The following is a 26568-nucleotide window of genomic DNA, read 5'->3' on the forward strand; positions in this document are numbered from 1 at the left end:
TGATGTCCTTAGGTTAGTTAGGTTTAAGTAGTTCTAAGTTCTAGGGGACTGATGACCTCAGAAGTTACGTCCCATAGTGCTCAGAACCATTTGAACCATTTTGTGCCAGCATCTCAGATTTGCATGGGCTTACCTCGCGCTTACATTACTCTACGACCATGCAATGTTAGTCGCTCAAATATGTTATCTATGTATTCTCAAAATTTCATTACTCTACATTAATTATTTTTGGTGTTGCGATTTATTTCCGTTAGTGTATAAAACAGGCAAGACCAAATTACAGTCCATGATCAAATAGTCGTTTTCATTTGGAGATACTGCGCTATCGTTACCGACCATAGTGTTAGATTCAGAATCCTCTCTCTTAAATTGAGAGCTTAGATAATTCATTTTGGATAGAAACTTGTACGGTCCCTGCACTTATGGTTGATCACCAATAAAATCTGTAAAAGGTTGGACAGCTGGTGAGGAAAGTTGTTGGCGTGTTCTAATAGTACAGGAACAGTCAGTCGTTACTAATTCGCAAGTCTTTATCAGTTGCAAGCCACAGATATGTGGACAGATTTATATTACCAGTAATCAGATTAAATCGAAATGTATGTTTCATTTATGGCATCCCTGCCTCATGATACCGCTTCGTGGCATCTTTCGATTTCTTCAGCTAGAACAAGAAACGTAGACTAACTTTGTTTTCAATTTATTCATGAAATTGATGATTTTCTTTTCAAGAGGCATGTGACAATTCTGTTTTGGTTAATCTTTCAATCGTTCACTGTCGCATTACAGCGTTGACGATTATGTAGCGTTTTCTTTTTAATTTGTCAACCATATCAATGCGTTTACGTTAATCTGTTTTTGAATTGGGTATTGATGCAGGTTACGGGTTTAAAGTCATTGCAGCGTGAAATTGAGGTAGTTAAATCACTTCTTGGTGTTAAACAGTAAAGACCAATCATGAAAGTTTCCTTGATATCACAAGCAAAACACATTGCTTGGTCAGTCCCTCGGGGGACAGAGGATCCACTAGAAGCGATGCCACCCGGCCGGCCGGAGTGGCCGAGTGGTTCTAGGCGCTACAGTGTGGAACCGCGCGACCGCTACGGTCGCAGGTTCGAATCCTGCCTCGGGCATGAATGTGTGTGATTTCCTTTAGGTTAGTTAGGTTTAAGTAGTTCTGAGTTCTAGGGGACTGATGATCTCAGATGTTAAGTCCCATAGTGCTCAGAGCCATTTGAACCATTTTAATGCCACCTGGAATGCGGAGACGGAGAAAGCCTTCCTGACGGGTATCTCGTGGGAAGGTAGCGAGGGAGATTGCCTAAGGGAGGGATGCGAGGCACAGAAGTCATACGCAACAGGCAAAGGTTCGGAGAGCTGTTTGTCACCTGTGTTCTTGGGCAGATTACGGCCCATATTCAGCAGAGGATGAGGCGAGGTCAACACTGAACGAAGTCCTGCGTCCATCTTTGATCGGAACAGTTTGGAATCCTTGCTGTAGAATATAAAATTGCAAGGGGAAGATACTTCGAAAAAACAAGACACATCCAAAAAATAGAAGATGCTCCCAGTCGCCACTTCCAGAAAGTAGATGAAAATTTCAACAGAATAGAAGAACAAAGAATAGCATTAACCAGAGGTTAGATGCATTCATAGCTAGTATTGTTGTTATAGTCTTCACTCCGAAGACATGTTTGATGCAGCTCTCCATGCTACTGTCTCCTGTGCAAGCTTCTTCATCTCCGAATAACTACTGCAACTAACATCTTCCTGAATCTGCTTACTGTATTCGTCTCTTGGTCTCCCTCTACGACTTTTATTCGCCACACTTCCATCAAATACTAAATTGGTGATCCCCTGATGTCTCCGAATGTGTCCTATCAACCGATCCCTTCTTTTGGTTGTGTCACAAACCTCTTTTCTCCACGTAACTAATAGGAAGTATTGAACAGAATTGTGATCGACCCAGCTAATGTTCAGCAGTCTTCTGTAGCACCACATTTCGAAAGCTTTTATTCTCTTTTTGTCTAAACAATTTATCGCCCATGTTTCATTTCCATACATGGCTAGAACCGAGACAAATACTATCAGAAAAGACTTCCTAACAATTAAATCTATATTCGATGTTAACAGATTTCTCTTCTTCAGAAATGGTTTTATTGCCATTGGCAGCCTACATTTTGTATCCTCTCTTCTTCGACCGTCATCAATTATTTTGTTATCCAAATAGCAAAACTCATCTACTACTTTAAGCGCCTCGTTTCCTAATCTGATTCCCTTAGCATGACCCGAGTTGATTCCTCTACACTCCTTTACCCCTGTTTTTCTTTTCTTGGTGTTTATCTTATATCTTCTTTTCAAAACAGTGTCCATTCCGTTCAACTGCTCTTCCAGGTTCTTTGATGTCTCTGATAGAATTTAAATGTCATCGGCAAACCTCACAGTTTTTGTTTCTCCCCTTGAATTCCGACTCCTAATTTTCGTTGGTTTTCTTTACTGCATAATCAATGTGCAGACTGAATAACATCTGGGCTAGGCTACAACCCTGTCTCACCCCCTATTCAACTACTGATTGCCTTTCATGACCCTCAACTCTTATTGCTGCCGTCTGGTTTCTGTACAAGTTCTAAATAGCCTTCCTCTCCCTGTATCTTATTCCTGCTACCTTCAGAACTCCAAAGAGAGTATGCCAGTCAACATCGTCAAAAGGCTTCTCGAAAATTTACAAATGCTCTAAATGTAAGTTTACCTTGTCGTAACCTATATGGGAAGGTAAGTCGTAGGGTCAGTACTGCCTCGCCTTTTTCTGCATTGCTCCGGAACGCAAACTGATCTTACCCGAGGTCAGATTCTACCAATTTTTCCTTTCTTAGTAAAGAATTCGTGTTAGTATCTTGCAACCATGACTCATTAAACAGATAGTTCGGTAATTTTCACACCTGTCAGCAATTGCTTTCTTTGGAATTGAAATTACCACATTCATTTTGAAGTCTGAGGGTATTTCGCTGTCTCGTACATCTTGCACACCAGATGGAAGAGTTTTGTCGTGGCTACCTCTCCCAAGGCTATCACTAGTTCTGACGGAACGCCGTCTACTCCCTGGGCCTTGTTTCGATACATCTTTCAGAGATTTGTCAAACTCTTCTCGCAGTAGCATGTCTCCCATCTCATCTCCACTACGTCTACTTTCATTTCTGTAATACTGCTTTCCAGCTCAACTCCCTTGTATAAACTCTCTGTATACTCCTTCCAACTTTCAGATTTCCCTTATCTGCTTAGAACTGGTTTACTATTTGAGGTCTTGATATTCATACAGGTGGTTCTCTTCCCCCCCAAAGGTCTCTTTGATTTTCCTGTGGGCAGTATCTATTTTTCGCCTAGAGAGATATGCTTCTTGCATCACTGAAAACCTTCAGCGGGAGTTGCAAAGGGTGAAATTTGAGTCAGGCGAGATGAAATGATAAGAGAGGTACGCGAAAATCTGGAAAATCGAATTTCTCCTATTGAAGGTAATGAAGTAATCGGTGTAGTTAACGCTATGATTGATCTGGCCATTGTACAGGAAGGTAGTCAACAAGGAACAAAATGAAATATTAAGTCTCGAGACATGAGCAGTCCTGCATTTTATTTTAAGTGTCCTTTAGTATCAGCAATTTCTTATCTGTGCCTGTTCACAGCATTACAGAAGAATTTAACTACAGTTCGATGTTGGAATGTATTTCCGCTCTTCCTCAGTGGAGGGGGACAGGAAGTGTCCATTGGCTCTCGTGGCACAATGCCAGGAAAGGCGCGCTAAAAAAAGGGAGGAACGAAGAACTGTACAGTGCTGTGTGGACTGCTTGACTTGTCGAGCGTGCGCAGACGGAGAAACGGCGCTTCCTGCCAAAGTTTGAGATGAGGCGTTTCACTGTCTCTTCAGATTTCGCTGGAGATGCTTCTAGAGACAGGTAGACTTTCTTTCTCCGCAACGGGGTCACAAGTGTGTATCTATGAACTCTGCTCGCGGTCTGATTGGACTAGACCGTCATGCATATAAACGTGACAGTTAGTTCATCAATAAGGACTACGAGAAACGCGGGTGTGGAGCCATCCACTTCTCCGCTAGTTTTGGGGTCTTGGAGAGATTGTTCAAATAGCCACGCGGTCTCTGACTGAGCAGTCAGATATCCGTGGTTACTGTATAATGTTCAATCACAGAGTGTCGGGGGAGTAATAGAGATTATGAATAACTCAAAGTTCAGTCAGATAACAGTGGAGCAATTTCGATGGCGAGAGCATCAGACAAGCATTGGACGCTGAATAAATCAGACCTTTGTCGGATGCAGCAAGTGGTTGATGGAAGACAACATAGGTTGCTGCGGTGTGGAGCTGCTTCATTCTGGAAGCTTAAATGGTAAGAAACATGCAGTTGCGTCTGTGGTTAGCCGTCAGTGTTAGGTCGCTGTGTAATCAATATCTCCCTGAGACATCAACTTCGCTCTGTGGGAGATTACGTAAATAACGAGTAAATTTGCAGTCATTCTTTCAGCTTGTGTATGTGTCCATTTTGCTCTTTCATAAATGTGAGATCCCAAAATGGTCCGTTTCTCCTACAATCTACCAAAGCTTAAATTAGCAATGCTCTAACTAGCAATGCTCTGCCGCATTTTCTACTAAAGTAGCAGTGCTCTCTGTCAGTTTCTTAATTCGTTTAACTAAGCATCCCTCGCGCTCGCATCCATAACATACCGCTCAAATGGTGCAGAACCAACCCCATAGTGATCTCTATTCCTCCCCAGTTTTCACTCTGATACGAATTTGTGCGGGACAATAATGTGTAGTAAGTTTCCATAATTCTGTGTAGTCCATTCCAGTGTCAATCGTTCTAGAGAATTTTAACAAATGTCATAGATTTGAATAGTCCTTTTTAAATTTCACTATCATTATAGTCGATAGTGTAAATTAGAAACGTACGAAGTACATTCAGTGATCAATTAGTCGCCTCCATAAGGCTGTACCGGGTTAGCGTAACCATGTGTAGGGCTAGACTGAAAATTCTCTCTCTTAAATTCAAGACGCAATGATCAGTTGTGGCTAGAACACGGCGGGATCACTGTACTAACGGTCCATGAATGAAAACTTAAAAAGTTGGAACATCTGGTGAGAGAAGTTGCTAATGTTTTCAAGTAGTGCAGGAAGAACCAGCTAACTCGCAAGTCTTCATCGGTTGTAAGCTTCAGATATTTTCTAAGATTTATATTATCAATAGTCAGATTAAGTCAACAAATATCTTTCAACATTAATAATTTATTACTTACAGTTATACGTTTTCAAGGTCAAAATCTGCGTTCCCTTTCATACGATCATTGGTTAAATATCACACGTCACATAACTTATACACTAAAGAACCAAAGAAATTGGTACAGCAGCCTAATATCGTGTAGAGCCCCCGAGAGTACGGAGAAGTGCCGCAACACGACGCTGAATGGAATCGGCTAATGTCTGAAGTGGTGCTGGAGGATACTGACACCATGACTCCTGCTGGCCTGTCCATAAATCCATGAGAGTACGAGGGGCCTTAGATCTCTTCTGAACAGCACGTTGCAAGGCATCCTAGATATGATCAATGATGTTCATGTCTGGGGAGTTTGGTGGCCAGCGCCACTATTTAAACTCGTAAGAGTGTTCATGGAGCCACTCTGTAGCAGTTCTGGACGTGTGGGGTGTCGCATTGTCCTGCTGGGATTGCCCAAGTCCTTCGGAATGCACAATTGACATGAATGGATGCAGGTGATCAGACAGGGTGCTTACGTACGTCCCAGCTGTCAGAGTTGTATCTAGACGTATCATGGTCCCCATATCGCTCCAACAGCACACGCCCCACACCATTCAGAGCCTCAACCAGCCTCAGGTTCCATGGATTCATGGGGCTGACTCCATCCCGTACACGTCCATCTGCTCCATACAATTTTAAACGAGACTCGTCCGACCAGGCAATATGTTTCCAGTTATCAACAGCCCAATGCCGGTGTTGACAGGCCAGTCATCTAGGGCACATGAGTGGGCTTTCGGCTCCGAAAGCCAAAGTCGATTATGTTAAGTTGAATGGGTCGCACGCTGACACTTCTTGACGACCCCTCACTGAAATCTGCAGTAATTTGCAAAAGGGTTGCACTTCTGCCATGTTGAAGGGTTCTCTTCAGTCGTCATTGATCCCGTTCTTGAAGGATCTCTTTCCGGCCGCAGAGATGTCAGATATTTCATGTTTTACCATTCCTGATATTAACGGTATACTCATCAAATAGTCGCACGGGAAAAACTCCATCGCTACCTCGGAGATGCTGTGTCCCATCGCTCGTAAACCAACTATAACACAAAGTTCAAACTCACTTAAATCTTGATAACCTGTCATTGTAGCAGCAGTAACTGGTCTAACAACTGCGCCTGACACTTGTTGTCTTAAATCTTGATAAAATGTCATTGTAGCAGCAGTAACCGATGTAACAACTGCGCCAGACTCTTGTTGTCTTACATAGGCGTTGCCGACCGCAGCGCAGTATTTTGCATGCTAATATAACTCCGGATTTGAATACGCATGCCTATAAGAGTTTCTTTGGCGCTTCAGTGTGAAACAAAGATACATTCCCACGACAAGATATTTCTGATTTGTAGAATTCATGGTGATGTGCAAAACATAAGAACGAAAGTAAGTTTCGTGCGATTTATCACTGCCGAGCAACATAGCACGGTGGACCCTGTACCATACATAGAAATGCTACAAGGTAGTAATAAAGTTATGTGGAAGAAATACCCAATGAGACGACCGGAAATGACTTATTCAACGAAAGCAACTGCATTGAAGTCACCGCAAATTAATGATTGTTGCTGGACATTACAAAAGGTGGAATGTGGTTCTTAATAGGGCGTGTGGTCACCATAGACGGAAATGTATGCTATGTGATGTGCTCTCATTCAGGTCAGTAGGTTGTTGACGAGTTCTTGTGGTAAGGCGTACTTATTGTGTTCAAAGATTTGGAGGACAGTAAGCCTAAGAAACATCATGCCTTCTCACAGGTAGATATCTGAGCTACCACAACGTTCGTGTTCCACAATGGTGGACTTAACACTCTCGTGGCGAGTGATGGGAACACGTAATGCACCCAGGATCATTTTCGAAAATGATCGTTTGGGCAGTCCAGTTGTTGTGGTGTCGAGAGACAGAACGCTGCACAGTCGTCCTAAAAAGTATTTGAAAACAATACTCTCACAGGTCAACGTTATTATAACAGTGTGCTCCTTCCCCGTGCGCGACTTGTCAGGGTTGGATTCGGCCCTGATTTCATACTTACGGCAGACAAAGAGCGATCGCATCGATGAGGGCAAGTGGAGGTGGTCTCGTAACGAGAAGTGAATGGATTGGCCTGACCGCTCTCTCTATTTAAATCGCACAGCGTGTATTGCCGTCCTTAGTGGGCAGGTAGCCTGCTGGAAACTGTGTCCTGCCTTTTATAAAGTTGAGCGAAAGTCTCATTTCTGATTCTTTCGGAGCGAGTGACTCCTTCTTCTGGTAGAAGGGTTGATGTTCCAGGAGGATGGGTGAAGGAAAAGGACTGGAGAGATCTAGGAAAAGGTGTAGATTTCGGAAACAGTCACCCAGAACCGCGTGTCAGAGGAGACTTATCGGAAGAGATGAGAAGGAAAATATTGATTATGAACTGCAGATTGACAATGAAGAAATTGCAAAAATTTGGTTAAGGAGATACAAGTGGATAAATTGAAGGATTCAGAGACTGTTCAGAATTTCAGAGCGAGCATTAGGCAACGTTGCACTGTAAAAGAAACAAAGGAATGCACTAGAGGGCGAATGTGTAGCGATAAGACATCAAATATGGAAGGCAGCAGAGTACCACATAGGTGAAAAAGTGATATAGTAGATAGCCATAGATAACAGTATATATTGAGTTGGCGGCAGGAGAGAATACGAAACTGCTGCAGATGAAGCAGGATAAAGGTAATACAGAGGTTTAAAAAATGTTATTGTGAGGAACTGCGCAACGTCTAAGCAGGAATGATTAGAGAACAAATGTTAGGATTCAGAAGCGCATTTCAGCCGGGGAAAGACAGATGCCACCAACGGGAAAATTAAAGAGGCTTTTGGAGAAAAGAGAAGCAGCTTTATGAATATCAGATGATCAGATGGAAAACAAGTACTAAGCAAAGTGGGGAAAGATGAAAAGTGGAATGGATATACAAAACGTCTATACAAGGGACACAAACTTGAAGGCAGAATTATGGAAAGGAAAGACCTGAACTTTATGATACTGCGAGAAGAGTATGACAGAATCTTGTACGGAAATAAGAAGTGGACGATAAGCGGCTCAGACAAGAAAAGAGTATAAGCTTTTCAAATGAGGTGCTACAGATGAATGCTGAAGATTATACACGTGAATAGAACAACTCATGGACAAGTACTGATTGCGACTGGGGAAAAAAGAAGTTGCTGGCATAACTTTACTAAAAGAAGGGATCAGTCGATTGAATCATCAAGGACTTGACAGTTTTGTAACGATACGAAATGTGTGTGTGTGTGTGTGGGGGGGGGGGGGGTGGAGGAGGTCTTTAGACTGAACACCATAACAACTACAACAACAATTAATACTTGTCCCTTTATTTTCTTGTGGAACCATTGTTATCACAGGCACCCATTGTACCATAACAAGGCAATTAATGGAACTCTTTGGAGTTGGGTGGGGCTGAGAAAAGCTTTGTACAATTTAGAATCGTTGTTCTACTTCAGATTTTCGTAATATACACTTCAATTTTTTTGTATTGTCAAAAATAGGAATTTTATATGCACAAACATTAATTCCTACGAAATTTATGCTAGATAGGGCACTTTACTTACAAATGGATGACATACTACGAACTCTTTTGACACAACTAATTTTCTATGACATTAACAGCGTCTGTAATACTGATTTTATCTGTCCTCTGACTTATAAAAATGTTATTTAAATTACGCATGCAACAACTGGAATATAGTCAACAATCAAAAATCGAAAATTTTTTATGTTTTAATAAAATTGCTTATAAACTCATGACAGAAGCCTGTGGAAAAATAGTCGATACCGAATTTTACCTAATTCAGATGTAAAATATTTATAATCTGGGATGAATCTGTTAGTATTGATATTGTATTTAATTCATAATGCATACAAAAAGTCAGTTTTGTTGCAAGTGGAGGAAACGAGCGATTTAAATTATGAACGTACATGCGCATTTGTAAAAACGTGACGGTAGTAACGTAACAAATACAATGAAGTATTGCATTTGGTCAATCTTAAAGGCTGTGTCGGTCAAGATGCACCCATTTTCTTGGAAGTTTCTGTCGTTTACAGTAGAAAGAGGTTTTGTAAAGTAATTGGCCCTTGCCGTTTAGATACGTGTACAGATCTTATTTATTTTACAAAAAAAGACTATTTGTCTAAAAGTAAAATTTTTTATGCTATATTTGAGAGCATTTTCGCACTAACACCACCTTATGGCCGTAGCTTGATTTACATAGGACAGTCAGTCTTATTAAACAACAGTAGCAGTCCATGCAACGACGGTAGTTCATTTTCGTTCAAAGCATCGTAGGTGTTGTAGCTGGCAGCTCTCATCACAGGGAAGAGTTGACCGGTGTATGCGACTCAAGGAATACTGCCACGTGTCTGTTTGCAAACGGCGGTTCACTTCAGTGAGCTCTTTCATTTAGCTGACACGGAGCAGTGGTATGACGCGATCAGCTACTGGGGTACAGCATGTGCAGCAAAACTTTTAACTTCAATACTATTTACTAATAGGAGTTGAAAGGTGGCTACACTGAGCCACAGCGCCAGAGATTGCGCCAAAGAGTATTATTCAGCCGCCTCCACTGGCAGTGCTTGGGGAGAACTCGTAGTAGTCAGTGCTTGTTGAGATGTGCTAGTGAAGAGTGCTTGCTGAGATGTGCTAGTGAAAAGTGCTTGCTGAGATGTCGTAGTGAAGAGTACTTGTCGAGAGGTCGTGGTGGAGAGTTCTTGTTGAGATGTGGTAGTAGCAAGTCGGTGGGGAGATATATTGTAATGATTAGAGTGCTTTTCGTCAATATATGAAGGTAAACGAAAAACAAATTTTTCCTTTTCTTTTTATTATCTCAATGTTTTAAATAATGCGTCATTACAGATTCAGTCAATAAAGCATCTGGCTTGTGTTCTTGTATTAGAGTGTAATTCTGGTTTCCTTACGCAATTAGAGTATTTCTATTTTTTTAATTACTTCAGTATAAATGATATTTAAAATTTCTTGTCTTGTTGAAGAAGAACCGTGCCAGATGTGTACGTTGAGTTACACTCCCACACACAGAACAATTACACTTGTGCTTTGGTTTCGTAGGTTTTATAGTTGCTGGGGACTTAATTAATTAATTGTGTTAACGAAAATTTTCATTTCATTCTTTGTTGTTGTTCTATGCAGTCAGATTGCGTAATAATACTAGTCAGGGCCAACCGTTTACGAGACACAGCGTAATCGGACATGCAGCTACCAAAAATATTTGCATTTTATTTAATTAAGCCCCCATGCAGAGTTTGTATAAAGGTAAAAACTCTCTCATTAGTGTATTCATTAGGACGTACTTATAAGAATAATCACATTAAGGGATTTGCAAAAAATATGAGTTATTAAGAGCCGAAATAATTTCGTGCGTTGTCGTGTGATTGCGAACAACGCCACAAGGTAGTGTGATCTTTGCCGGTACCGAGTAATGTAGACCAAATATTTATTAAGCAAGTTATTACTTGTTTCATTTCTGTATGAAAAGCTTGTATGTGTCTTATGTGCTTTATTTTTCGCATATACTGTAGATCGCGGTTCCATGTGAGTTCACGACTTTGTGAAAGCAGGGTTTCTTACATGCCTGACAAAAAAAAGTCAGAGACACATAAGACATGGTTGGATGTCTACGTAACTTGGCCATTGGCGGGTAACTAAATAATTACAATTTCAATTCTTTGTGATAGGTGGCCTTGCCACCAGAGTGCATTAGTTTTGTTTGTGTTCAGTGTTTTTACCAGACCTACTGTAGTACGGTATATAAGGGGCTTGAACAGCGTCAGATATTCGGTAATCACTGTGACGGATACGGTAATGCCGCTTGGTCGTTTGGTAGCATTCTCTGCATCTGATAGTGTTTGAAAAGCGCTTTTTTATGGGTATGGCTGGTGGGTCGAACCGCCCAGTATTCAGATTTGATGTTCGTTCAAATGTGACGGTGGTTCAATGTTAGACTGCTTGGGAATGTGAAGGCAGGCACAACAGTCGACAAGGCTTCGGATGACCAAGTGCAGTATGACCAAGTCTGACTACCCCATGGGAGGATAGCTGTATTGTGAACCAAGCTCATTGTAAAGCCTTCATATCTGCAGCTGGCATCCGAAAACAAGTAATTGACTCCTCCTATATTTTGTGTCACCCCGCATTATTGGTCGGAGGCTAACAGCAGACAGAATATGGAATTCTGCTTAAGCATTACCTGCCTTTAACAGCTCAGTATGGACAGCTGCGTTTGGAGTGATACCGCGACCAGGAAGCGTGGACTGCAAATGAATGGCGTCACTGTCTCTATTCTGCGTTACTCTAGAGGACGTCTGTATGTCGGCGACATGGAAAGAAGTGTCATTTATACCAGGGTGGGTCACGGACATCCCGTGTCTCATGGGTTAACCGTAATGCGACAGCGTCGTGGTGACATTTATAACAGAACAATGCCCGCCCACGCTGGCCGGTGTTGCCGTGCGGTTCTAGGCGCTTCAGCCTGGAACCGCAAGACCGCTACGGTAGCACGTTCGAATCCTGCCTCGGGCATGGATGTGTGTGATGTCCTTAGGTTAGTTAGGTTTAAGTAGTTCTAAGTTCTAGGGGACTGATGACCACAGATGTTAAGTCCCATAGTGCTCAGAGCCATTTGAATTTTTTAATGCCCGCCCACGCATGGTACGAGTTTCTAAGAAGTGTTCACATTACCCAAATTCTCCATTTCTGATAGAACACGTATGGGATAAGTACTGATACAAGGGCTTTATGCCACCCTTCCCAATCCAGTGAGCGGATGCGTCCAGGCCATAACGTGTGCAACAGCATATTGCTAAGTTCTTTTCAACTTTGACTCGATGCTCACTGAAATACCATCACATACCGACTCAGATCCTGACGTTCCATTTCCTTTCCTCTTCTCTGTCTGGGTGCTTCAGTTCTTTTGTTAGGTGGTATGTGACTCCACATCGCAGTAAAATATTAGTCCCCTTCCACATTTAATTTCGGTATGTTGGCTGCATTTTACGTACAGTAACATATTGCTTATTGTAAATTATCAAGTGTCCACATTTTTCACTGCAAACTTGCCGTGTAACGTAACTTCTTCGTTTCAAAACAACATAATAACTATCACCAATGAACAAAAGACTGTCAGTTCACCGCCAATTTAACATGTGAGACTATAAGATTCAAAAGACTAGGCTGTTTTATCAAAAAAATGGCTCTGAGCACTATGGGACTTAACATCTATGGTCATCAGTCCCCTAGAACTTAGAACTACTTAAATCTAACTAACCTAAGGACATCACACACATCCATGCCCGAGGCAGTATTCGAACCTGCGAGTGTTGCAGTAGCGCGATTTCGGGCTGAAGCGCCTAGAACCGCCCGGCCACAGCGGCGAGCAGTGTGCGAACTAGTCAACGAAACAACATCCATATGGGCTTTCGGAGTCGAAGGCCCACTCGTGTTCCCATGAGGTGCATGACACAAAGCTCTACGCCTCGCCTGGGTCCGTTAACACCGACGTTGGACTGTGGAAACGTGTCTGGTCGGACGAGTCTCGTTTCAGATTGTATCTAACGGATGGACGTGTACAGGTATTGAGACAACCTCATGAATCCATGGACCCTGCATGTCAGCAGGGGACTTTTCAAGCTGGTGGAGGCTCTGTAGTGGCGTGAGACTTGTGAAATTGGAATGATATGGGACCCCTGATACATCAAGTATGACTCTGACAGGTGACACGTACACTCTTTGACATAAAACTCGACAGGTGGCCGGCCGCTGCAGAGGCTAAGTCCGCGCCGATCGCGACATGGGACAAATAAACTGGCCAACTCGCTAATTCTAAGTCCGGCAGTCTGCACAATCTGGCAACACTGTAGACTGCGGCACTTCCTGGACGAAGTCCTGTCCCATATAAGAGACACTATATACTGTTTACGCCCGTGGTATAGCGGTACCGTGCGTTGTTTCTGTGTACAATGTCTGTGGATCGGAACTAGCTGGCACAAAAAACTTTTATAGCCTCTTCCAACTGAGTGTTGAAGACATGAATGTAATGGTAATGCAGATTCAATCTATTTCACTTTCTATCACACCGATAACAAACTTTTATCCATAAACCATTTTGCGGCAGATTTCTCGCTGAGTGTCCTTCTCTGGACGTCGCATGCGGCAAAGCTCCGGGATCCATTTGCTGGCTACTGGCAGCGGCCGTGGCGACAGCAGCGGCGCGGCACTCCCCCGTTCTTTGTCGAAAGCGCCTGCTACCGCTCAACGCTTTTGATAATTTAAAGCGCTTTATTATTATTAAATGTTGCTCCATAGAAGATTTCTACGATTTTTATTCACGCTCGAAAGCAACATAGACCGACGCCCTGATTAGTAGATGGGCAGTGTATTACATTGAAAAATGTTCAAATGTGTGTGAAATCTTATGGGACTTAGCTGCTAAGGTCATCAGTCCCTAAGCTTACACACTACGTAATCTAAATCATCCTAAGGACAAACACACACACCCATGCCCAAGGGAGTACTCGAACCTCCGCGTGGGACCAGTCGCACAGTCCATGGCTGTATTACATTTATCGGCAAGAGCTGCGTATGGTCCGAAATTAATTTGACAGACTTAGACGAAATTAAACCACCTCACTATATTCGATGAATTTATAAATGGTTCATACATCTTTCTTTTCCTTTCAAAATCCATTATTTGTGCAACTTTTGGCCAATATTCGGATGTTTTCATCAAGCCAGAGTGAGCGTCTGTGGTGTAAAGTGTATTATAGTTTTTGTTTCATTCCTTGTGGTAAGTCTATGCGATAAACTGTGTGAATACCTTGCAATGCATGCTCTGTAGTAGTGCAGGAACACTGCACATTTGGAGTTCCATGTATGGATTCAGGAAGTATTTAACGTTGATCGGAAGTGATACTTAAGGTCATCAGATTTAAACCAGAAAAAGTTATCGATTTTGAGGTTTCATAGAATGGAAAGGAATTGATTACGCCGGTGTCAGCAAACGTCTACAGTTAAATGCTATTGCAAAATTTAGAAGAGAGGAACTATATTTATCTACATTTTCACTTCATAAACAACCTCCTGACATGTTACAGCTGTAAGACGAAGAAAGCTCAAATTCGAATCGTTGACAGTAGGTTTGAATCTTTTCGGAAACTATTTTACAGTGAAACACCTTGGCATTTGCAAAACAGACATTCATGATATTAACATAATTTGCTAAGTCGAAATTGCAAGAAGATTTATGTGTAAAGGCATTCTTCAGATTTAGCAGTTTGCAACTCCGTTAGTTAAAATAGAAAATAAAACGTTGTGTTCAGCGGCCTTCTCCGAGATCGGAACTGCCATTTCATATAGCACCAGCATCACAACGCATAACGGAGTCGCTGAGCTAACTACACAGTGACGACAAGACCCGGACTATAGTAATTGCGATATTGCCTGAGCCTCAAAACCCAACATTAACACAAACAGGTGTTACTTATGTGAAGAATGCCGTTCTTGAGTCCAGAAATTAAATATACTTTCTAAGTGTCTCATCTTACAGTGGATTATATCGTATGAGTCTTCGATGTGAAAAACGAATTCCAAGTGAATTTAGCGACGTAATGCCGGACTACACCCGTAAGTAAATGCACTCTCACAGTGTTGACAAATACTTGCTACGACGCTGCCAATTCTCAGCTCTCTTACGAGACAGCTCTTTAGCGAAATGCTTGCCGTGATTGTCCGATACGGTTCTTCAGAGGGGAGACGCGCTCGCACGTTTGGTTTTCATGCGGCTTTCTCCCCTGATAGTTTCTGACGTCGCCTTGTGGGCTATGTATACATTTCAGGCATTCAATTATCATTAATCCAGAATGAATTAAGTTTCAGCCTCCGGCGTGGAAGAAGGCTGTTGACGCCGACATTATATTATTACAATGCAGGGAAAGCAAAACGGATGATTCAGTGTTTCTCATTCAGCATAAAGCATGTGAGATAATTTTCCGTAACGTTCATAATCATCTCAAAATACAAACGAAGTAAAAATACATCGAAAGCTTATTTTAATTGAATATAATGTAATATATCAAACACTTTGCACCTCGATGTCGAATGTGTCCACGTGCAATGTTTTGCAGCATACATATAGAATGTCATGATTACCACGAGAATGAAGAAATATGTTAGTATGAATGGAAGAAATAAGAGAAGCAATCAACAAATATTCGATTCCACATAGCATTCATTTGATTTGAGATTTAAGAAGAAGTAAAGCAGGATATTACTTTCGTTAACACGAAAGATATGCCGCACTTATGGACAACGAGGAAATCTGTCTTCGTAAGTTTCCTCCTTGAAATGTGTATGCTCTATTATATACTAAGTAGCCTAATCATTGTTTCCGTGATGTTATCCTCTTGTTTGGCCCCTAAACGATGAACAGATTCCAATTGCATGTCTCTGGATGAAAGTAGTTGTTCGAACCCTTCCTGAGTTATTTTTTGTGTATTTGCTTGGAATTCATGATGCAGACCGCTGTGCCTCCCCCCCTCGAGGGTAAGGTCTCCAAACTAAACCGTTTTTTATCCACTGGCATAATTTATTCAGACAGCATCAGCACAAGACATCAAACAAAGTCTTCCATTTACAGATGCTACACTCTAACCAGCAGCTGACCCAAGAGTAATTCACGGTTATGGTCCGAAATTAGCAGCTCTCTGCTACTGTGGCATAGTCTGTACTACATTTTTGATTTCGCAGCATCAGATTACCTGGTAACAGTGTTAAATCAACAGGAGTAGTTGCAGAGTTGTGCCAGCGTATCTGTCCTCCTATTGACGTCTTCATGTATCTCACTTCTCCTGAAGCGTTGATCTCGAGGTGCCGAAGTAAATGAGTGTATTCTGCATGTAACATTCATTATTCCCTTCTTTCATAGCCACTCTTCATGTGCATCGATACCAAATAGGGATGTGAAAACTCTTGGGAGTGAGAGAATGACAGCCGGCCGGAGTGGGGCATGGATGTGTGTGTTGTCCTTAGGTTAGTTATATTTAAGTAGTTCTAAGTTCTAGGGGACTGATGATCTCAGCAGTTAAGTCCCATAGTGCTCAGAGCCATTTGAACCATTTTTTGAGAGAATTACAATAATAATCGTAACAAGAACAAGCAAGTAATGAATGAAGTTTATTGCAATGGAGAACGAGAATAGCTGTGAAAATAAAAATCTATAAAAATATGCTGATGGTTGAGCTGGCACAATGCAAATATCTTCTTAGCATTTTTTACTGAATTTAGTACTAGATGTTTGCAGAGAAAAAGGAAAATTCGGTACTTCTCGCTAGTGTAATATAATGTGAACCAGCGACTACCCTTTTCTTAGAACACGACTCAAGCAGGTCCCGAAGTACTTACCAAGGTACTGCTGCATTCTGTTCCCTGACATTGTTCTTATGACGGTTAATGTAGATACTTCTGATTAAGAAATACAAAACGTATTGCAGGTTAGTTCCTAGGATCGTAAAATTAAATTTGCGTTGTAAATGGCACTTGAACATGACGACTAACCAGATGACTCATCAATATAAAAAGACAATATTATGACAATTTAGCAGGATTACTCAGCATGAATTCTGAAATTGGGTGACTGACCGCAAAGGTACTAAACGTCGTCAAGAATATACGAAGTCTCAATCGCACTAATAATATGAAGATCGTCTTCGACAGCTCGCCACTTTCACATTGCTATCTCCACCCCACTCCAGACAGCCCTCGGTGGAGCTGCATTAAGTTGCCGATGTAATTGAAGGCCTTCAAACCGACAACAGGCCACAGATTGAAAAATATAAGCGAATTCTCTTGCAGCGTAAGCTTATTTTGACTAAACCTCAAATGATTGCCCTATTCAAAAAAGTAAAATGTTACACACTGTTGACGTCAAACGGACATTATCTACGTTCTGTCTTGTGTCCTACTCATCTATATTATCAGGTGTACTATCAAAATGATTAGATATAATGGCTCCTAATGTAAAGCGTTCACACCAGATGGTGGGTTCACAACAATATTGATGCAAAAATAAAACACAAGTTCCCAAAAGTGCAGTTGTGCATTTTCGTACGTTTTCACCTCCAGATCTTCCACAGATAATGCATACTAACAAACTTGGTCATTGTCCCTGTAATTTTTGCCTTCCTATTTCAGACCGAGTTGATGAACAAAGTAAAATTCGTGACTCTCATAGATGCTTCGAATCTGTTCAGTAATTTTATCAATAATTTTGATGTGACTTAAGATTAGTGAGGTCTACGATCATGGTAAGTCCTGCCAGTTTGCTAGGACACACTTACATGTGACTTGATGACTGGGTGTTGTGTGATGTCCTTAGGTTAGTTAGGTTTAAGTAGTTCTAAGTTCTAGGGTTCAAATGGCTCTGAGCACTATGGGACTTAACATCTATGGTCATCAGTCCCCTAGAACTTAGAACTACTTAAACCTAACTAACCTAAGGACATCACACACATCCATGCCCGAGGCAGGATTCGAACCTGCGACCGCAGCAGTCGCGCGGCTACGGACTGAGCGCCTAGAACCGCTAGACCACCGCGGCCGGCTAAGTTCTAGGGGACTGATGACCATAGATGTTAAGTCCCATAGTGCTCAGAGCCATTTGAACCATGTTTTGAACTTACATGTGACAGGTAGCACCTGATTTAAAACTTACCGAAAGGAATTGGTAAGACACATCTTTTGCAGCAAACCTGGAACTGCTTTCGGACTCAACTACCGTTTTATAAAGTCGTTGCTTTACAACTATGATGCCAAGGAATTCCTGCATAAACTCACTCATTGCCATAATCGCGGCTGCAGTAGATAACTGATAACTCACAATGCGAAGGATGAGACAAGGGATAAATACTGCATGAAATGACCTTGTACTCACAAAATATTGCTAACTCAATAATATATCATCAGAGGGAATATTAACAGTATTTCATACAGATGACAAGAAAATGTCGGGCGAATTTAGCAGGATAAATCAGACCCACAGCTGCAAATCATTGTTATGCCAACAGGGTTGCCATGTATTATTCAGCACGTATTTCCACCAGCAACAGATGTATTAGAAACGTTTTCCCGGTGCCGTCCGGTGCGTCCAAGTAAATATTTCCCACAGTAATGTTGTCGATCTGGAACATGATAACGTTGTAGATTTCCTTTTGATTGTCATTGAGGAGTGGTTTGTTGTAAGCAATGTACTGAAGTAGTTCGTTGTTGCTGTAGCTTTTTTCCTTTGTAATTTCGAATTGCAGCGCACTGACAGCATCTTTTCGTGGTACTGCATCCAAAATTCTACGAAGCTTGGTTGTTTAATCACAAACATTTATCTTCTTGGTGAATGAGTGTTTCAGTGAAGATGTTGCTGAATTCGATTTTTAGTTCAGGATGAGCTTGTCGGATCTGGTACACTATGTCATCACTCATACTCTCTTTTAAGGAGTCATAGCTGTTTGGGATTCGATGGGTTACATGTTAGAATTATGGGAAATAAGTCTCTCATTTGTTCAGCTGAGCCAGTGAATGAAGCTTCTTGGAGTGTTAATTCCAGTAGTCGTAAACATTGGCATGCTTTTCTGAACGTCTAGGGTAAGTAACCGTCAACAGTCCTGAGATCTGTGAAACTTGTTGGTCCCCGTATTTCGTGTGCCAACATCCGGAGATACAAACATTCAGCGTTGTTCGGATGTATGGTGTATACTCGGCCTAATGCGCCAGTTTTCATGATTTATGAACGATCTTCTATCGGAATTCCTTGTTATCGTCGTTGAAAGATTTTACATGTTAATGTTCCACTTACGGACATCGACATATAGTAATGTTTTGGCGAGTGGATCCGTTTGGCACAGTTTGTGAAATGCAGTTAGTGATGTGTTCTGTGATGGTTCTCTTGAAATGCTTCTGGGCTGTCTTTTGTGAAGTAAACTCTCTGTCCATTCTCTAAATGTACTGGTAGACGTTGCACAGTTGGTTCACGCTCGTGTATGGGAAAACCGAAAATCCGCAATGCTGCTTCGTGACTGTTGCTTTTTTTTCCGTTTGGTACATGAGGACCTAGTCAAATCTGTTTTTTTTGTTATCTGTCTTTGGCTATTTGTAATACTATCAGCCGGCCGTTGTGGCCGAGCGGTTCTAGGCGCTTCAGTCTGGAACCGCGTGACCGCTACGGTCGCAGGTTCGAATCCTGCCTCCGGCATGGACGTCTGTGACGTCCTTAGGTTAGTTAGGTTTAAGTAGTTCTAAGTCTAGGGGACTGATGACCTCAGATGTTAAGTCCCATAGTGCGTAGAGCCATTTGAACCATTTTTTTAAATACTGTCATGTCAATGTCTTCGTTCACATACTTACAGAGATATTTGACGGATTTCACTGAACTGCAGTATTTTACATTTCTGTCTTCTTGGTTTTTGAAAGTTGTGTGTTGTATGGTACTACTCAACGGTTACCTAATTCCAGAAAGTCCCTGCCTCATATTCGTATTTCTGCTGTGAAGCCACCGTTTCTGGGTGACGTCTTGTGAAGTTGAGGTCGCCATCAACTCCGGTTTTTGTGTCGTCCAATTATGGTTTTGAGTAATTTTTTGTACATTTTCCACTATTTATACGGGGCAATAAGGGTTTAATGGGCCGTATGGTCCGTGAATCATGCTTCTCACTGCTATGTTGTACAGTTCCGGAAAATTGGGATATTCAGCTTGGATGGTTTCGTCCATATCTTCGGGATGAGTTCTGTCGCTTAGCCATATGAGATTGTGTGAGTGAGGCAGGCCTCATTTTTGCCATTCTATACTGTACATGCAGCACCTAACTGTTTCATACATGTGGTATTTTGTCGGGAAACATGGGCTATTATCCCGTGCCGATGAATGGGAGCTTGTCCGTAGCTTAGTTATTCTTTGATTTCTGGTCACGACTAGTTCCACTTCTACATCTACATCTATACTCCGCGAGCCACCTTACGGTGTGTGGCGGAGGGTACTTATTGTACCACTATCTGATCCCCCCTTCCCTGTTCCATTCACGAATTGTGCGTGGGAAGAACGACTGCTTGTAAGTCTCCGTATTTGCTCTAATTTCTCGGATCTTTTCGTTGTGATCATTACGCGAGATATATGTGGGCGGTAGTAATATGTTGCCCATCTCTTCCCGGAATGTGCTCTCTCGTAATTTCGATAATAAACCTCTCCGTATTGCGTAACGCCTTTCTTGAAGTGTCCGCCACTGGAGCTTGTTCAGCATCTCCGTAACGCTCTCGCGCTGACTAAATGTCCCCATGACGAATCGCGCTGCTTTTCGCTGGATCATGTCTATCTCTTCTATTAATCCAACCTGGTAAGGGTCCCATACTGATGAGCAATACTCAAGAATCGGACGAACAAGCGTTTTGTAAGCTACTTCTTTCGTCGATGAGTCACATTTTCTTAGAATTCTTCCTATGAATCTCAACCTGGCGCCTGCTTTTCCCACTATTTGTTTTATGTGATCATTCCACTTCAGATCGCTCCGGATAGTAACTCCTAAGTATTTTACGGTCGTTACCGCTTCCAATGATTTTCCACCTATGGCATAATCGTACTGGAATGGATTTCTGCCCCTATGTATGCGCATTATATTACATTTATCTACGTTTAGGGAAAGCTGCCAGCTGTCGCACCATGCATTAATCCTCTGCAGGTCCTCCTGGAGTACGTACGAGTCTTCTGATGTTGCTACTTTCTTGTAGACAACCGTGTCATCTGCAAATAGCCTCACGGAGCTACCGATGTTGTCAACTAAGTCATTTATGTATATTGTAAACAATAAAGGTCCTATCACGCTTCCCTGCGGTACTCCCGAAATTACCTCTACATCTGCAGATTTTGAACCGTTAAGAATGACATGTTGTGTTCTTTCTTCTAGGAAATCCTGAATCCAATCACAAACCTGGTCCGATATTCCGTAAGCTCGTATTTTTTTCACTAAACGTAAGTGCGGAACCGTATCAAATGCCTTCCTGAAGTCCAGGAATACGGCATCAATCTGCTCGCCAGTGTCTACGGCACTGTGAATTTCTTGGGCAAATAGGGCGAGCTGAGTTTCACATGATCTCTGTTTGCGGAATCCATGTTGGTTATGATGAAGGAGATTTGTATTATCTAAGAACGTCATAATACGAGAACACAAAACATGTTCCATTATTCTACAACAGATTGACGTAAGCGAAATAGGCCGATAATTATTCGCATCTGATTTATGACCCTTCTTGAAAATGGGAACGACCTGCGCTTTCTTCCAGTCGCTAGGTACTTTACGTTCTTCCAGCGATCTACGATAAATTGCTGATAGAAAGGGGGCAAGTTCTTTAGCATAATCACTGTAGAATCTTAAGGGTATCTCGTCTGGTCCGGATGCTTTTCCGCTACTAAGTGATAGCAGTTGTTTTTCAATTCCGATATCGTTTATTTCAATATTTTCCATTTTGGCGTCCGTGCGACGGCTGAAGTCAGGGACCGTGTTACGATTTTCCGCAGTGAAACAGTTTCGGAACACTGAATTCAGTATTTCTGCCTTTCTTCGGTCGTCCTCTGTTTCGATGCCATCGTGGTCAACGAGTGACTGAATAGGGGATTTAGATCCGCTTACCGATTTTACATATGACCAAAACTTTTTAGGGTTCTTGTTTAGATTGTTTGCCAATGTTTTATGTTCGAATTCGTTGAATGCTTCTCTCATTGCTCTCTTTACGCTCTTTTTCGCTTCGTTCAGCTTTTCCTTATCAGCTATGATTCGACTACTCTTAAACCTATGATGAAGCTTTCTTTGTTTCCGTAGTACCTTTCGTACATGATTGTTATACCACGGTGGATCTTTCCCCTCGCTTTGGACCTTAGTCGGTACGAACTTATCTAAGGCGTACTGGACGATGTTTCTGAATTTTTTCCATTTTTGTTCCACATCCTCTTCCTCAGAAATGAACGTTTGATGGTGGTCACTCAGATATTCTGCGATTTGTGCCCTATCACTCTTGTTAAGCAAATATATTTTCCTTCCTTTCTTGGCATTTCTTATTACACTTGTAGTCATTGATGCAACCACTGACTTATGATCACTGATACCCTCTTCTACATTCACGGAGTCGAAAAGTTCCGGTCTATTTGTTGCTATGAGGTCTAAAACGTTAGCTTCACGAGTTGGTTCTCTAACTATCTGCTCGAAGTAATTCTCGGACAAGGCAGTCAGGATAATGTCACAAGAGTCTCTGTCCCTGGCTCCAGTTCTGATTGTGTGACTATCCCATTCTATACCGGGTAGATTGAAGTCTCCCCCTATTACAATAGTATGATCACGACGTTCTGCAGGTTCTCTCTGAGGCGCTCAACTACTACGGTTGCTGATGCAGGTGGTCTATAGAAGCATCCGACTATCATATCTGACCCACCTTTGATACTTAACTTAACCCAGATTATTTCACATTCGCATTCGCTAATAACTTCACTGGATATTATTGAATTCTTTACTGCTATAAATACTCCTCCACCATTGGCGTTTATCCTATCCTTGCGGTATATATTCCATTCTGTGTCTAGGATTTCGTTACTGTTCACTTCCGGTTTTAACCAACTTTCCGTTCCTAATACTATATGCGCACTATTTCCTTCAATAAGAGATACTAATTCAGGAACCTTGCCCTGGATACTCCTGCAGTTTACCAATATTACGTTAACTTTTCCTGTTTTTGGTCTCTGAGGACGGACGTTCTTTATCAACGATGATGTCCTCTCTGGTAAGCCGTCAGGTATTTTATCGTTTCGCCCAAGGGGGGGTCCCTCTAACCTAAAAAACCCCCGTGTGCACGCCACACGTACTCTGCTACCCTAGTAGCTGCTTCCGGTGTGTAGTGCACGCCTGACCTGTCTAGGGGGGCCCTACAGTTCTCCACCCAATAACGGAGGTCGATGAATTTGCAACCATTATAGTCGCAGAGTCGTCTGAGCCTCTGGTTTAGACCCTCCACACGGCTCCAAACCAGAGGACCGCGATCGACTCTGGGCACTATGCTGCAGATATTAAGCTCAGCTTGCACTCCGCGTGCGATGCTGGTTGTCTTCACCAAATCAGCCAGCCGCCGGAAGGAACCAAGGATGGCCTCAGAACCCAAGCGGCAGGCGTCATTCGTTCCGACATGTGCTACTATCTGCAGCCGGTCACACCCAGTGCGTTCAATAGCTGCCGGAAGGGCCTCCTCCACATTACGGACGAGACCCCCCGGCAAGCACACCGAGTGCACACTGGCATTCTTCCCCGACCTACCCGCTATTTTCCTAAGGGGCTCCATAACCCGCCTAACGTTGGAGCTCCCTATAACAAATAGGCCCGCCCTCTGTGACTGTCGGGACCTTGCCGGAGAATCGGCCACTGGTCCAACAGGCGAGGCATCCTGTGGTGGCTCGGAAACGATGTCATCACCACTAGGAAGCACCCCGTACCTGTTGGAAAGGGGTAAGGCAGCTGCCACGCGGCCAGATCCCACCTTCGCCTTTCGGCCAGGCACGCGCGAGCCCACCACTGTCCGCCATTCACCCTGGAGTGATGGCTGACCGGTAAGATGCTCACTGCCGGAAGACGCAGCGACATCAGGGGTTCCATGTGATTCCAAGGCCACCGAAGTAGGCATAGGTCTCACCACAGTTGCCCCAACGCCACTACGAGCCGACGCCTGCGCCTCGAGCTCGATGAGCCTAACAGACAAAGCCTCCACCTGCCCCCGAAGAGTGGCCAATTCTCCTTGCGTCCGCTCACAACAACCACAGTCCCTACACATGACTATGTTTACCCTACTCTATACGGTGACAAATTCCCAAGATAATCTTCTGATGAGCTACTCTGATAATCAAGAAACACTCACTGAAATACGAGACGCGAAAACTACGCTAGGTTTTCCCAGAAAAACTATTTAAAAGCTAAGCGCAGCAAATAAGTACAAAAACGCTTTATACAAACAGTACTCGCTGCTGCTGGTGCTCTCGCTCTGGCTGTCACAAGACAACTGCTGATTCAAGTGACTAGTGGCTAACGGCCGCGAAACAAACAAAAGACGGTTTTAGGGCGCTTTCTGTTCTAAACGATCAAGAAAACACTAAGAAATCTAACACGAAAACTACGTATTGTTTTATCAAGAACTGTTAGTTACTATGCAGAGCAGATAAACACAAATAGAATCCCTTCCTTAGTGGAAGGTCGTAAACAAAATGCAAAATAAACGCTTTATACAAACAGTACTCGCTGCTGCTGGTGCTCTCGCTCTGGCTGTCACAAGACAACTTGAATGCTGTGAAGAGGTCAGGTTGTCCATATTTTCTTGTGTAATCAAGGCATCCTGAGTGTATTCGTGCACGTGTCCCGGACTTCATAGGTATGATCGTTCCAATGTCGTCAATGTTTCCCTCATCTATGGTTGCGTCTCGAAGGTGGATGTTTTCTTCCGCGCGTAGTTTCTTCTGATTCAGTCTTATCGACAGCATCCGTTCCGCTTCTATTTTCGGATACGTACAATATCTACCAGGAATTGTTGGAATGAACGTCGAGTTTTGAGAATGTGATTGTACGTTTCATTGCCCCTGATCATTAGGTGGTAAGCATAGAACACCTTGGAAGTGCCTATTTTGTTTCTTTCTACGGCTGTTTCAGGTTGGATTTGTTTTCATTACAATGATATCCGTCCTCTCCGTGCAGAAATAGTGATGGATATGGGAGCAAGAACGGTGTGTCTCTGCAATGCGTTGTAGTCCTTCTCTTCTTCGTTGTACAGTTATGTCCAAAGTTACGACGGCGACTTCGTCTGTGTGTGGTGCGTTATATCGACGTTCGTGTTCTCCGGGCGGTCTTTTGTCGCCTCGAACTATATTTCTATAGCCTTCAGAAATCATTCGGTTTAGTGCTGATCTGAATATGTGAATCAGTTGATAGTATTCATATAAGATCCTCTGCACATCTCGGACTACTTCTCCTCTCAGTACAGTAATAATTGTGCATCGTTGATCATTTTGTGTTCCTTCATTTCCGTTGAAATATCCTTGCAGTAATTTATTGTCTGTGTTGGGTAGTGGTAATAATGATCCCATATTTTGATGAATTTGTCTTTGGTTGCAGAAAACAAAATCAATTTCATCTCTGTTATTGTTGATCGAAGTGACACCGAAAGGAGTCATCTGCAAGCAGATGTTAAACGCCTTCGTTATGAAAAAATTGTTTTCAATCTGGAGTTTCCCCGGCCATATAAAGTAACAGGGGTTATACGCTTTTACATTTTGAAGAAATTGTTTTCAAGCTGGAATGTTCTCGGCGATATAATGTAAAAATTCCTACGAAGCTACTTCCAGTGGTGGCAATAGAATTTTTCCATTCACGCAACAGAATCCTGGTGTTTCTCTAATGAAGTGTTTCACGTTACCAAACTAGCGGATGTTATCCATTTTTCCAATTCGACGTGTTTCTGTTTCTTATATTCCTTAGTCTGGTCATAGTGGAATGCTTCACTTATAAGGTCGTACTGATAACTTGTCCTAATCCGCGTTTCTCGTAGGGTGATATTTTCATGGCTGGATAGAATTCGCAGTCTTTTATTATAAGATTGTGTCGCAATTCTGGATTCTTCACTCCGTTCGTTTCGTTGGTCTTCATTTTCTCTGGTTCTCACGGTGCTCATTCCCTTCCGTTGGGAACTTAAACGTTTTTCATGCTCTTCATCTGTTTTGTTTTATCGCTGTTCTCCTTGTTTTCGCCGCTGTGCTGCTTCAGAATTAGCAAGATCTCCTCCTCTTCTACGTTTGGTCATTGACTAAAATATAAGTCAAATCAACTTTTCACTGACAACTACACTAAGTATACTTTACACACTTTTCCACGTTATTTTCAATTTACACCGAAGAGCCAAAGAAACTGGTATAGCCACGCGTATTCAAGTGAGGAGATATGTAAACGGGGAGAATACGGCGCTGCGTTCGGCAACGCCCATATAAGACAACAAGTGTGGCACAGTTGTTCGATTGGTTACTGCTGCTACAACGGAAGGTTAGGAAGATTTAAGTGAGTTTGAACGTGGTGTTGTAGTTGGCGCACGAGCGATGGGACACAGCATATCTGAGGCAGAAATGGAGTGGGAATATTCCCGAACGACTATTTCACGAGTGTACCGTGAATATCAGGAATC

Source organism: Schistocerca americana, chromosome 2, assembly GCF_021461395.2.
Source record: "Schistocerca americana isolate TAMUIC-IGC-003095 chromosome 2, iqSchAmer2.1, whole genome shotgun sequence".
Taxonomy (NCBI): domain Eukaryota; kingdom Metazoa; phylum Arthropoda; class Insecta; order Orthoptera; family Acrididae; genus Schistocerca; species Schistocerca americana.